Source organism: Anser brachyrhynchus (assembly GCF_964034855.1).
Source record: "Anser brachyrhynchus genome assembly, chromosome: 20".
In the NCBI taxonomy this organism is placed as follows: Eukaryota; Metazoa; Chordata; class Aves; order Anseriformes; family Anatidae; genus Anser; species Anser brachyrhynchus.
Window position 1 is genome coordinate 4357934 of NC_137713.1, and position 12071 is coordinate 4370004.

General features: G+C 48.9%; 2 protein-coding genes across 6 annotated transcripts in view; one reads left to right on the top strand and one right to left on the bottom strand.

The window, feature by feature from the left end:
• Positions 1-12071, top strand: part of LHFPL7 (LHFPL tetraspan subfamily member 7) — a 64099-nt gene that overhangs the window by 13905 nt on the left and 38123 nt on the right. The window lies entirely within an intron of this gene.
• SPATA22 (spermatogenesis associated 22) overlaps positions 1-12071 on the bottom strand; it is a 69209-nt gene that overhangs the window by 11156 nt on the left and 45982 nt on the right. For all 5 annotated transcript variants that reach the window (XM_080562660.1, XM_080562652.1, XM_080562651.1 and 2 more), the window contains one exon: positions 1-12071. This exon is cut by the window's right edge. The gene's annotated coding sequence lies outside the window, so the exon portion shown is untranslated.

Below are 12071 nucleotides of genomic sequence, written 5' to 3' on the forward strand. Positions count from 1 at the left end.
CTTTCTGCTGTAGTGCCTCCTCAGCAGCCTGCATCACAGCACTCCCCAGGGCAGGGGGGACACAGCCTAACTGGCCCCATTTATATATGGGGCAGCAGGGCCCAGCTGCAGCCCATTGCTGCAGGTGGAGAGGGACAGGGCATGCAAATGGCTGCACAGCTGAAATCCTGCTACGGTCCTTTTTCAGCAAAAACCTCTTTGCTAGTATTTGTAAATCGGGAGTTAATTCCAGGGGGAAATGCCTCCTAACAGGGGGCTGTAAGGGAAGGGCCAGGGATGTTCTCCAGGCTGGCTGTGGCTGCACAGCCTCTCCAGTGGCTTCCAGGTGCTGTGCCAGGGGGCCTGGGGCTCACAGCTGGACATTTTGGGTTACCTCTGCAAAGCTCTCAGACCGGTTTTCATGTGACTGCCAGTGGCAAAGCTGCTGGAAGGAGCGTGGGGCGATCGCAGTGTGTCAGGCACCAGCTTCACCCATGGCACCCATCGGTGATGCCCCAGGGAGCCCCTGGGCCCCACTCAGAGCCATCACAGCCCACACAATCCCCAGCTACATTGCCACATTGGGGGAGAAGATTAGAGCCATATGCCGCTGCAGATTGGCAGTGTTTTTATGTTTCTATCCCCATCGCAAGCAGGTTTTGCTCTGCCGAATGCAGCCCCTTGGCAGTGCTGAAACCTGAGGTCCTTGAGCTGCAGAGTGGTGCAAACCACAGGGTAGTGTCCTTACATCATTGCTAGGGGAAAATCCCCCAGGGAACTTGCTCCCGCGGATGATGTTCATCTGCCAGTGGAAACAGGGATCGCAACCAAGGCTGAGTAAACCCCATCAAACAGCAAATCTGGGCAGCTTTCTGCTCTGGGGGCTTGGGAGACTAAGGGAAGGATTACAGGTCTGTTGCTGGATTAAGCTGCTGGCAGATGTGCTCTGGCACCAAAGCAGATTGCATCTGCTGCTTAGGAAAAGCAACAGGTCTTCAAAAGTGGGCAGCAGGGACCAGCAGCCTCTACCCAGAGCTCCTTCTGCTCCCCTAAAAGCCTTGATAAAAGCCAGGATTGTTGCTTTTTGGAAGCTTTCCATCATACGCTTCTCAGGCAAAGGGCTCCTGCTTTGCCGATCCATCGGCAGTTGGTAACTGGCTGCCCCCCTGCTCCCCCCAGCCTCTCCCAGACGTGCCGGCCCCGCGTGGCAGGAGGAGGCTGCAGAGCTTTGCGCCTCGGCGAGGGCACAGGCACAGCCGAGCACGAGGGAAGCCTTTGGGGAGAGTTTTGCTTTCACCCCACGCTGCTCTCTGTCTAATCCTGCCACCATCAACTAACTGCTCAAGACAAGCCAAGTGCTGAGGGCAAATGATCCTGACCTGCCTGCGCCTTTCCAAGGTTCTTTTAGTTTCAAAGAGCCATTTCCCAGCATCGCTATGACAGAATCAGAACAGTCCTAAGACTCCAGTAAGACAGGCAAAAGCCCCCAGTTATGCAATTCCCTTACTTAACCTCATTTTAATCCTAAGTTTCATGGTAGTCCTGAGAGCTTCCTCCTACAAAATTTGATTGCATTTTGCAGCTGAAGTCCCTCTTGCTGGCGCAAGTAACCCAGTGGCATTAGAGACGTAGCCACAGCTTGCTTTTGGTTAGTCAAGCAGCAAAGCAAAACGCAGGAGACCTTGTGCTTTTGGAAGTAGCCTCTGATTACTTAAGACCCTGATCATCAGGTAAGAACACAGAGAGAGAAAGAATCATTCATTTTCCAATCAGAGTGAATCTTTTAAATGTGTTGCATCCCAAGGGCTGCAAAGCAACCAGGACCAAACAGGCTGTGGCAGCACCCAGGCGTGCTGCGGGATGGGCAGGAGTTTCGCCCCAGCATCAGGGTGCAGGCGCGTGCCAGGAGGCAGCACAGAGACGGCAGGTCCCTGGCCAGGAGGCTGGCCTGGCAGCGGTGTCACAGAGTTATTTAGGAAGGCAGTGTGAGCTCGCTGCCCCCATCATGCAGCCTGGCCCTCCCCGTGTCTCAGCCCACCTTTGGGATCGATGGTGTCCTGTTTTTCGCAGCCTGTGCAGGCTCTGAATGGCAAACAGCATTGTCCTCCACGTCCCTATTGATTTCTCAGACTAGTATTGATCAGCCTGGTGACATATAGGTAATGTGTAATTAGTAAGTTAGATAAAAATAGTACCAAGAGAGTGTATGGCCAAGCTGCCAGGGTACTTCAACCTTCCTAGCATCTCCAGGGTGGCAGCAAATAGGGGGGTCATGGCTGCCTGCTAATTGCTGACCTGCAATTAAAAACACCGTGAAGGTCCCCCCTTTCCTGCTGCCATCGCTACCACCCAAGGTGGTTTTGGAGCACTGCCTGATGGGGTCTGTGATGAGCGGGCCACTGGATGGAGGGGATGTGCCCACCAGTCCCAGAGCGCAAGCAGTGTCACGGCATGGCCCCCGCAGCACCTCTTTGAGGAGACATAAATGGAGCAAACTGTCCAAGGCAGCTGTCAGGTTGGGTCTGGGCAACCAAAGCTGTGACCAATGTTAAAATACTCAGGGCTAAAAATGTCCAAAAAGAGAAAGGTCCAAGACCATACAGCCTTTCCCATCCTCCTTCCATGCAGCCCAAGCCAGAGCCAATGCAAATAGTTTCCTGATTATTTTTTTTTGGCAGCAGTGGCAGAGGGGAGCAGCACCCTGCTGTCCAGGCACTGATTTGATTTAAAGTCACCCAAAATGTCTTTATCAGTCCCCTATCCCTGACATAAAAAGAGCAACTTGGCTTTTACCACAGAGCCCCAGCAACCGAGAGCAGTAGTGTCTTGCCAAGACCTAATGAGATGACCTTGCTGGCAGGCTGGGTCTGACCACCGAGGCACCATTTAAAAACTGCTGTCATAAAGCCGTTTCCAGCCACCCACAACGAGTTCCCCAGAACTGCAAGATTTGGCTAAGCAAGAGGAGAAGCACCAAAAATAAAGCAAAGTCCAGCCTTGTTGCAAGGTGTTTAGGCAAGCAAGTAAAAAGCAGCAGCTTCACACGTGAACCCAGCTCCTGCGTTCCAAGGGCACCTCTTCTGCTTCTCCCTTGTCTTTTGTTGGAAAGAGCAGTGCTCCCATCACAGCTGGAAGTAATTGCATGGTCCTTGTCACTGCACAGGTCCCCGTTGCCAGCTTTACTTTCTCCCTTCCACATTTCACATTTTGTCCTTGCGATAGTGACAGTAAGCAACAACATCAAAAGCTCCGGTTCCTTCCCCATGCAAGGCTTTTTCCCCCTGCTTTCTTTAATTACATTAGCAACGTCAAAAAACTGCCTGTGGCACATTATTATTCAGCCAGTGAACTCTCACTAATTCCTGACACAACCAATAAATATCTGTGGGCAGGCACCCATGCCACTGCACTGAGCACTGCCACCGGGGCGCTGGAGAGGAGCCTCTGCGGCAGCGCAGCCCGCGCTTTGCTCCGCTCCGGCGCCGGCATTGCTCACGCCTGACTTACACCTTCTCATGTTTTGCTGATGCAGCCCTCTGATTTGCTGCATTTTTTGCCAAGTCACTCTGGAATTCAGCTCAGTACAAGCAGGCTATAAAGCCCATGAACTTGCCTCGTTTGCCCAGGGTGAGGTCCCACATCTGTGCCACCATCTCACTCACGTCCCCACCATCCTGGGCTGGAGGCTGGCATGTCCTGCAGCGGGGATAACACTGAGCCCTCTGGGGGCACTGGGCACCAGCACCAAAGGCCAGATGATGTTGTTCCACCAATCTCCGCATTTTTAAGAATGTGATGAACTTCCTTGTTAAAAAGAACAATTTATTTATTTTTTAACTGGTTAACTTCCAGCTGGTGCCAAGCAGGAGGATGTTGTGGGACAGCAAAACGATCTTGCCAGATCCTCAGACCGATAAGCAATGAAAGTAGGACCAAAAACATTGACTTATGTTCAGTCTTTCGCTGGAGAACATTTTCACTTGTGCTGCAGGAGAAATTTCTCCATGCTCACTTTGGTGTATACAGTTGAGTGGCAGATAGTGTTGGTTTGAGAGCCGCTCTGTGATTTTGCTTTCAAAACCTAAAATCTTCAGCACAGAGCCAGGCCATTAAACTTAGCAGTAAAAGGGAGAGTGTCTGGCAGCTTTCCTAATGGCCAGGCTCCCGGCCACAGGTTAAGTGTGGGCTCGTCTTCCCCCCCCCCCAAGGTTTAAACTCATTTCATACGAGGTGCAGAGCTGCTGAAGGAGAAGGGGCCAGATCCTGGCTGTGCTACAGAGCAGCTGAGCACTACTCCGTCCTCAGCGAGGGAAGCTAGGGATTCACTTCTATCCAACATTTGGACAGTTTCTTTCCTCTGCTTAGATCTCAAACTCTGGTTTGGTTTTCTCCACAAACAGTTTTGCCATTTGGCGCCAAGATGCTCACGTGGTGCCTTCGGGCTGGGGACACAGCGGTAGCAGTGTGCCTGGGCTAGTGCCGGGAGCAGCATATTTCTCAGTAGCCTCATTTAGAGAATAAACCAGCCATATCCTTTCATTGGTTTCTTAGAGAGGGGCAATACATTTCCAGTGGCATCAGTGACAGAAGCAATATCCTTTCATTGCTATCATTGGAAAAGAGCAGTTTTATACTGTAAGAAAGAACGAGTTCACTTGTATGAGACATATTTTCTATTCCCTTAAACCTGGGGAAATCCTAGGGTTATTAATGCGTGGTAGAATTGCTTCTCTTTCAGCAGTTCTCCTAGGGATTTGAGTTTGGACTAGTTATTGCACATGAATGCAGTAACTGTACATAAAATGTATGGTTTGTAAATAATAACAGTGCTTTGTAATAAATGGGAACAACAAATAACCAGCTCCCCTGGGGCTCCCAAGCTGCTTCCCCCGAGGAAATACCAGCCAACCCCAAGGAGCCCAGCACTGTGCCAGGCCCCTTATTTCAGACAGGAAAATTCACGCTTCATTTTCCAAGGGAGTTTGCTTCCCTTTGCCTGTGCCTCTCCATTCAGACATTTGCTCTCAGAAATCTGATATTTTCAAGGTACCAGTGATGCTCAGGGAGCTCTCCAAGCCATGCCTTCCCAAGCAGGCTCATCGCATGAGTTTCTGGGAAGAGATGGCTTTGATTATGGTTTACATTTCGTGGACATTAGCTGTGCTTGTTGGCTGTTCCTGGAAGGGTCCTTCCTCTGCAAGTGCAGGTTGCTGGTAGCACAACTGGGATGTGATAAATCAGATCCTGCAAAGCTTTGGAGCATCTATCATTTAACAGCTGTTGTTATTGGCTGCACAGCCCACCTTTTGCATGCCCACAGTGTTGAGAAGGAGCACATCTTATCTCCCTGCTATGTGATCAGGTGTTTTGGCTGATGTTTCTTTCCATAAAGGGTTTGACTTTTCCCTTTTTTCCTCTGGCTTGGCTCACATTTGTATCTGTTGTTGCTGGGAAGATGGACACTGACCCTCGCAAACCACCTCAGGGCCACCTGAATATCCTCCCTCGCTGTGCGAGTGGAGCTCCTAGCTGAATTTCATGCATCCTGAAGCAATTGTGTAGAAGTCGCATCATCTTTATTGACTCATCCATCTCGACTGAATGTATAGTGTAAAGCAGAGGAAAAAAAAATGTCCCCATTCTCTCTGATGATAACAGGGAGCTGGGGACTGTCATGGGCAGTTTCCAGTTCAGTTTGCTCAGCAGAACGATGCTTGCACTTTAGGGGGCCATTGTCAACCTAAACATCCAGCCCTCCCTTTCTGTCAGCGTTGGAAGTTCTTGGCCTTTTAAGTATGACGTGCTAAACTGATAGTAGCAGCATGGAAGAGAGTCTCTAGCCTTGGCGTCAGGCATAAATGTCTGGTGAGATCCTGGCTGTAATTTAACAGGCATCTGAACGTGGGGACAGGGAGCTATCATTGCACAGAGAGGAGCAGCATATAGCTATGACAGCACCATGTACACTCATTTACCAGCAGCAACATGCTGCCCCAAAACATGAAAGTTGATATCAGATTAGGTTGAAGCTCCCAAATGCCTTGAAATCTGTTTTCTTGAGATTAGATGAAGCTCACGCTATCTGTAGATCTGCGCGGGAAGTCATTACTAGACCTTGCACTCTTGGTGCACAGCAGAGAAGCGTTGGCTGGACTTGGTGAGCAAGGTGATAAATCTGGGCTGCAGCTGCTCACTGTCCTTTGTGTTGCAAATTGCCTAGGCAGTTAGAATTGGCTGTGTTAATGCATCAGCCAGTCCTGCTTTAAGAGAAGGCAAGCACAGAGATAGGATTTCCCTGAGAAAGGCGCCAGGAAGATCCGACAAACTGTGTCTGGTAGCTACAGCCCTGTCTGACCTGCACAGCACAGCCCCGGCTGCGTGGCTCAGACCCTTCGGTGGGACACAAGATGTTTCAGTCCTGCTTCGCTTGCTCTGGATGAATGCTTGGCTTCAGCATCCCGAGTAACTGCTCTGTGATCTGGGTGAGCTGGGAAGCCAGCCCTGAGAGCGGATGTGTGAGTGGTGGCTCTGGGCCAGTTGCAGCTTCCTTTTTGCACAGTCTGATAATGCAGTTTGGTCTGGCAGAGGTCTCCATCCGTGTGTGGGCACGTAGCACAGCTCCCAAGTGAGTGCTGTTCAGAAATGTTTTGCTCTGCTTTCTAGTCTGAGTCTATGCTGAGTTGTATCTCCTTACTGGTAAGGAACAGATCTGCTAGGAGGAGAAATTTACCCTGCAAGGAGCGTAAACACAGATGGAAACATGGTGAAGCCCTTTTCAAAGTCAAGGGAATAAATCTGCTTAAAATATTGAACATCTGGGGCAGTGAGAGAGCAGGTGGAGAACTGACCCAAGAAAGGGCAGCGGTGCTAAAGGAAGGTTGTCTGTGGAGAGGGCACAAGCTGTAGGATAGTGGAAGTGTCTGTAGTAGGGAAATTATCACAAAGAGCAGCAGAAAGCTCCAGCGAGGTTACTGCTTTTGATCTTTTAAAGACTCCTTGATTTTTTTGAGGCCTGCATCCCAGGCACTTTAGATGGAGTAAGTTAGCAGGCTTTTCCACTGAACTAATCTCATCTGACCTTTCTATGGCAGCACACAAGGGATGCAACCCTGCATTTCCTCCAGATGCTGGGATAAGCAGGAATTTGCTCCTAGTTAGGCAGCAATCACTGTGCTGCAGAAACCGCTCTGTGCATTGCCCTGGAGGGGCAGGACCGGCACGTTTATGCCACTGAGGATCAGCCTCATGCTGATGGTTTGGCCTTGTTCTGTCTTTGATTTTCACCTGCCACTCTGAAAGTTCTAACTGGAGAGCCAGGCTCTGAGTAGCCATCAGGGAGGGGAGGACTGACCATGCTGGTCAGCTCTTCTGTTCCCAGTCAGAGCATTTGCTATGCTCTGCAAGAAGAGTACTCCTGAGCAGGGGTTTGGGAACTGCAGCTGGCCCAGGGGCTGCACAGGAGACACTAGCAGGAGCTGGCCCTTACTGGTAGCTGAGAAAATGTTAAATTGTGTTCTTCTCCCAGCCATGACCTTGGCAGAGGCACAGCCCTGGCTGCTGAAGCCCATAAAATGAACAGCCCCTGTTGCCTCCTGATAGGGGTGTAAAAATATAATTACTTGAAGAGTGACTTACGATTCAGTGAAACAAGGACCTTCTCCTTTTTGATTGAATTACGCAGCGGTATTCCTAGAAGACTGGAAGCAGATGGTGAGCTCTGGCCAGGCATTTAACAGCCTGAGTTACTGCTGTGTAGAGGGGATAGAGCCGAGCATGGCTGCAACATGCTGCTCCTATGTTACCGCTTGCTTTGGGCCACCCTCATGGTGCTTTCCCTAGGAAGAGAGAGGCTGGAGGATGGGGCAGGACAGTTTGCAGCAGTGGATGGAGATGTGCAGTGTGTCCAGTAGCAAAATACTTGTTTTGCAGCAGTGGCATACAGCTCAAGTAGCAACAAAGAGAGGCAAAAATTATCTTTCTGTAAACCCAAGCTGAGTGCTGCTGTGGTTCCAGGTAGGCACATCTTGAGTGTGTCAATAAAATCAATCCAACTATTAGCAGCTTGTTGTGTTATCAGCTGTGGACGAGTGCGGTGTGTGTTAGGCAACTGTGCAGTCTGCATTTTACGAGGCAACCTGCTCATACCACTGCTGGGGTTGCAGCGATTATCACATCCTCTCACAGCTGGGTCATGCTACAGCTTTTATGAGCTCCCCTAAATCAAAGGCCCTGTCTTTTTACAGACAAATTAACAATTCTCTCTCTCTTTTTTTTTTTAATGGCTTAACAGCCAGCTGACTACTAGGTGAGATGCAAATCTTGTTGTTGAGTTGCGCCTACCACATTGTCTTTCTGATTATTTTTATTGAATAAGCAAATGTTCTTTTGGAGCTCTGAAGCCCTTATGAGGGAGACTCATTTTCTGCTGCTGTGATCTCTTTGTTGCAGGTGGGTGATGTATGAAAAGGAATTGCAAATAGCTGTTTACAGCAAGCAAAGTCACGGAACAGCCCACTTTAATTTCTGCTATCTGTCGGAAACCGTTGTTGGTGATGGTCAAAATTAATTAAGCAGGAAGGAAGAGAGCTGGGAGGCACTGTGCATCCAGTTCTGACATTGAAATATTAATGGTGAGCTAATCAAGAAAGAGTATCTATGAATAGCTAATCAGCTTACAGTTTGCATTTTTAGTGATGCGGTGAACTTCTGGGCAACAGCCCTTTGCAGGAGAGTCAGCGCGGAGGCGGGCTGCCTGCTGCCTGATCGCTCAATTTGGAAATAAACAAAGAGCTCGTGCCTGTGTTGGGGCTGAGGCATGTTTGCCTTTTGCATCTCGCAGCGCTGCTGCTGCTGGATGCTGCCAATTGGCAGTGGCCTGTATCCCTCCCACTGTCGCCTGTGGCAGCCAGGTCAGAGGGTCCAGCCGGAGTGTCCCTGGTGCTGCGTTCCTTCCTCCCAAGTGCCAGAGGGCTCAGCTCCTCCAGGAGAGAGCTGCAGCATCTGTCCACCAACAGGTCCTGTGCAAATGCTCAAAACATGCCTTGAATGTGGGAGCTTGTCCTCTCCTTCCATGCCCAGCGTTGAGTACCCCATGGGAGGCAGCAGCCGGTGTTCCTGTGTCTCCCGCCGATGTGTGACTGGCATTGCTAAGGCGAGTTGCCAGGCTGTTCTGGGGGATACAGAAGGTGATGACTGTGAGGAAAATTATGAGGAAACGATCCCATGACAAAGCTGGGCTGATTCCAATCAAAGTCACAAAAGTAAATGTCACCTCTGGGTGCCAAAAGGAGTCAAGCAGCATTTCTCCCTTTGACGTCAGCATAATGAGGACTGTGGCTTTAGAGATTTGTATTGCTGTGTTTCTGCAAACAGTTCCCTCCCCTAACCTCTTGGAAATTGGATTTTGTGGGGCTGAGCAGTTTGTGTGCAGAAGATAGCAGCGGGACTGATAAGCAGAAACCTGTTTACACACTCATAGCTAATGCTGCAATTGGGCAGGGAACTGCCTGGATTATTTTTTTTTTGATTTTTTTTAAACACTCAATCAAATGTAATCCTTGTGGCTGAATGTCTCATTGCTGCTTAACAGGGGGAAATACGAATTGGGCAGTTTTAATGGGTAACAAATATGGAATTGGCTTCACATGAAGCAAAAGGACAAAGGCAGTAACTAAATGTTAAATGATAATAAGGCAGAATCAAGTGGTGATTGGTAAGGAATAGCTTATCTATGCTCTCCCATGCGAGGCTGTATTTCACACATTGCCAAGTTAGCAGGAACGACCCAAAATGCAGAAACGAGAGAGTCCTGACATGTCACTCTCACAGCAGAGGGGACGTTCTGGGAAAGGAAAATGGAAAGATGATGGTGTCAGTTAACAGCACGAAGGTCTCGGGGATGTCCAGGGGCACAGTGGAGCCCAGTGGTTGTGTCTGGCTCCCGTGTCCCACGGGAGGTGAGGAACCCCCTTGCTGCAGGCAGGCAGGTGCCACAATGCCCAGCTACAGCTCCCTGGGGCTGGCGGTGGAGTGAGCAGCAGGGTTTTCTCCAGGAGGAGCACTCTGACACATGCTTCTGTGTTGCTCCAATGTAACCCAAATCTGTCAGCCTTTAGCGCTTGCTGTGAAGGTCATCTGCGAGCAAGACTAATTATTTCAAGCAAAGCAGCAGGTTAATGCTACTAACCTGCTCCCAGGAACCGAGCTCTGCCCTGTGCCTTGACTGTGTAGCTGCACATGAGCTACAGGGCATTACAGATGCATGAAGGTGTACATTAAGCCCACAGATCTAAACAGATCCTACTGGTATGTACCTTAAGCACAGAGGGAAACACATTTTTCATAGCTGATTCATTCAGTTGTCATGAAAATGCTGTTTCCAGCTGAAAAGTAGTAGTATCTTTTATTTCTGCTGTTTAATTTTCTTTAATCTGCTCTTGACATTTATTGAAAGGAGAGTTTTGCGCACATCAAAGCCAAAGATTTCAAAACACCACAAGAAAGAAAAAAATAAGGTCAGCTCAAGGGAGGATATGCTAGCAAACATGAGATGAAAGACTGGTTTTCTACAAGGAGGGTCTGTGCAAAACAAGAGGTCATGCTGATCCGTGGTCTGAGGGTGCTTTGTTGGCACCTCTGACACTAGCTGCAAGTGCTGGGTTTTGTATGTTGTGACACGCTCAGTAACATAAGCAAGGCCGTCCTTACTAGGAACAGATTTAGAAGTAAAGGATGCCTTGATAACTTGACTCTTCAGGAGCCTCTTTATGTGGGCAAAGAGTTTCCCGTGACTTTGCCCGGCACTGTCCCAACTTGCTTTGCCCAGAGGCAGAGCTGCTGGCCCCAGGAGCAGCACAAAGCTCCCAGGGCTGCGGGTGAAGCTCAGCCATGCTTTGCATGCACTCTCCATAAGCGAGTGTCACAAGATTAAATGAGCCAAAGCACTTGACAAGCTGAACAAGCTGCTGAAAACAAACCCAGTGGTGGGGCTGACCCTGCAGGATATCTCCCAATGTATTGAATGGTCCTGAATGCTAAAACTGAAGAAGTGTAAAAGATCCCTAGAAAACTTCTGGTTTTGGTTCATTTTACACAGGTAGAGGTAACAAGATGACACAGGTTAATGTATAGCTCAGTTGTATGCTGATTGCAAAGTACACATTTGCATCCACAAGTCATTAGCAAATCACTTTCCCACCACTTCTCTTGGCATGTAAAAGAAATTTCTCTCTCCCTGACATTTAAAAAAAAATCCTAATAAATTATACACTCCATGACTTTATAGCATTTTTAATATTTAAAAGAAGGCTAGAATCTATAACCTCAACCTTTAACAAATGTACAATAATGTGATAACAAATTTGCCTTGAACAGCTGCTATCTTGGTACCAACTGGCATGAAGGAGGGAAGTAATTGGCTTGTTTTCAGATAATTACCATAATTGTAGTGACACCATTTGGATCACATCTAACTGTGTTCCTGCTGCAAGTTGGATAATTTAATAATTGGCAGAATTTAGACTGACAGTAAAGGTAAAGTCAGCGTATGGTGGGGAAATTGGCACACACATCCCTGCGTTGCTAGTGCAGGATCTGCTGCTCTTGCTATGAAATTTGTATTTTTTTTTTATTTTTAGATCTTGCTGCTTTTCTTAAACCCTGTGACCAGCTCATGTCTTTGTTCCTTTTCTGATGCTTGACCCGATGAGACCATGTTTTACACCTTTTGATTTGAGATAAATCACTTAGGTTCGGTCCTACCCAAATTATTATTTTCTCCATGCACTGAGTATTTTTAGCTGTCCTAGTTCTGCTGGGGGCCTGTCAGAGCTCTGCTCTGAAAGTGGATTAAACTGTAGTCACGTGCTTACAGGCAGCAGCCAAATGCCTTTCCTGGAGGTTGAACCCCAAACCTCTGGAGCAGGGCTTATTTCCCTGGCCCAGGCAGCGGCTGTGGTGGGCTGCAGAGCGTGCCGGGCTTAGCACGACGCACTGGAGGGAACTTGTTCCCTTTGCGCCTTCTGTGCTTGCTGCTTGTGGCCAGTGTGAAGGGGACTTTGCATCTCCTGTACCTCCAGTCCTGAGAGCTGCCC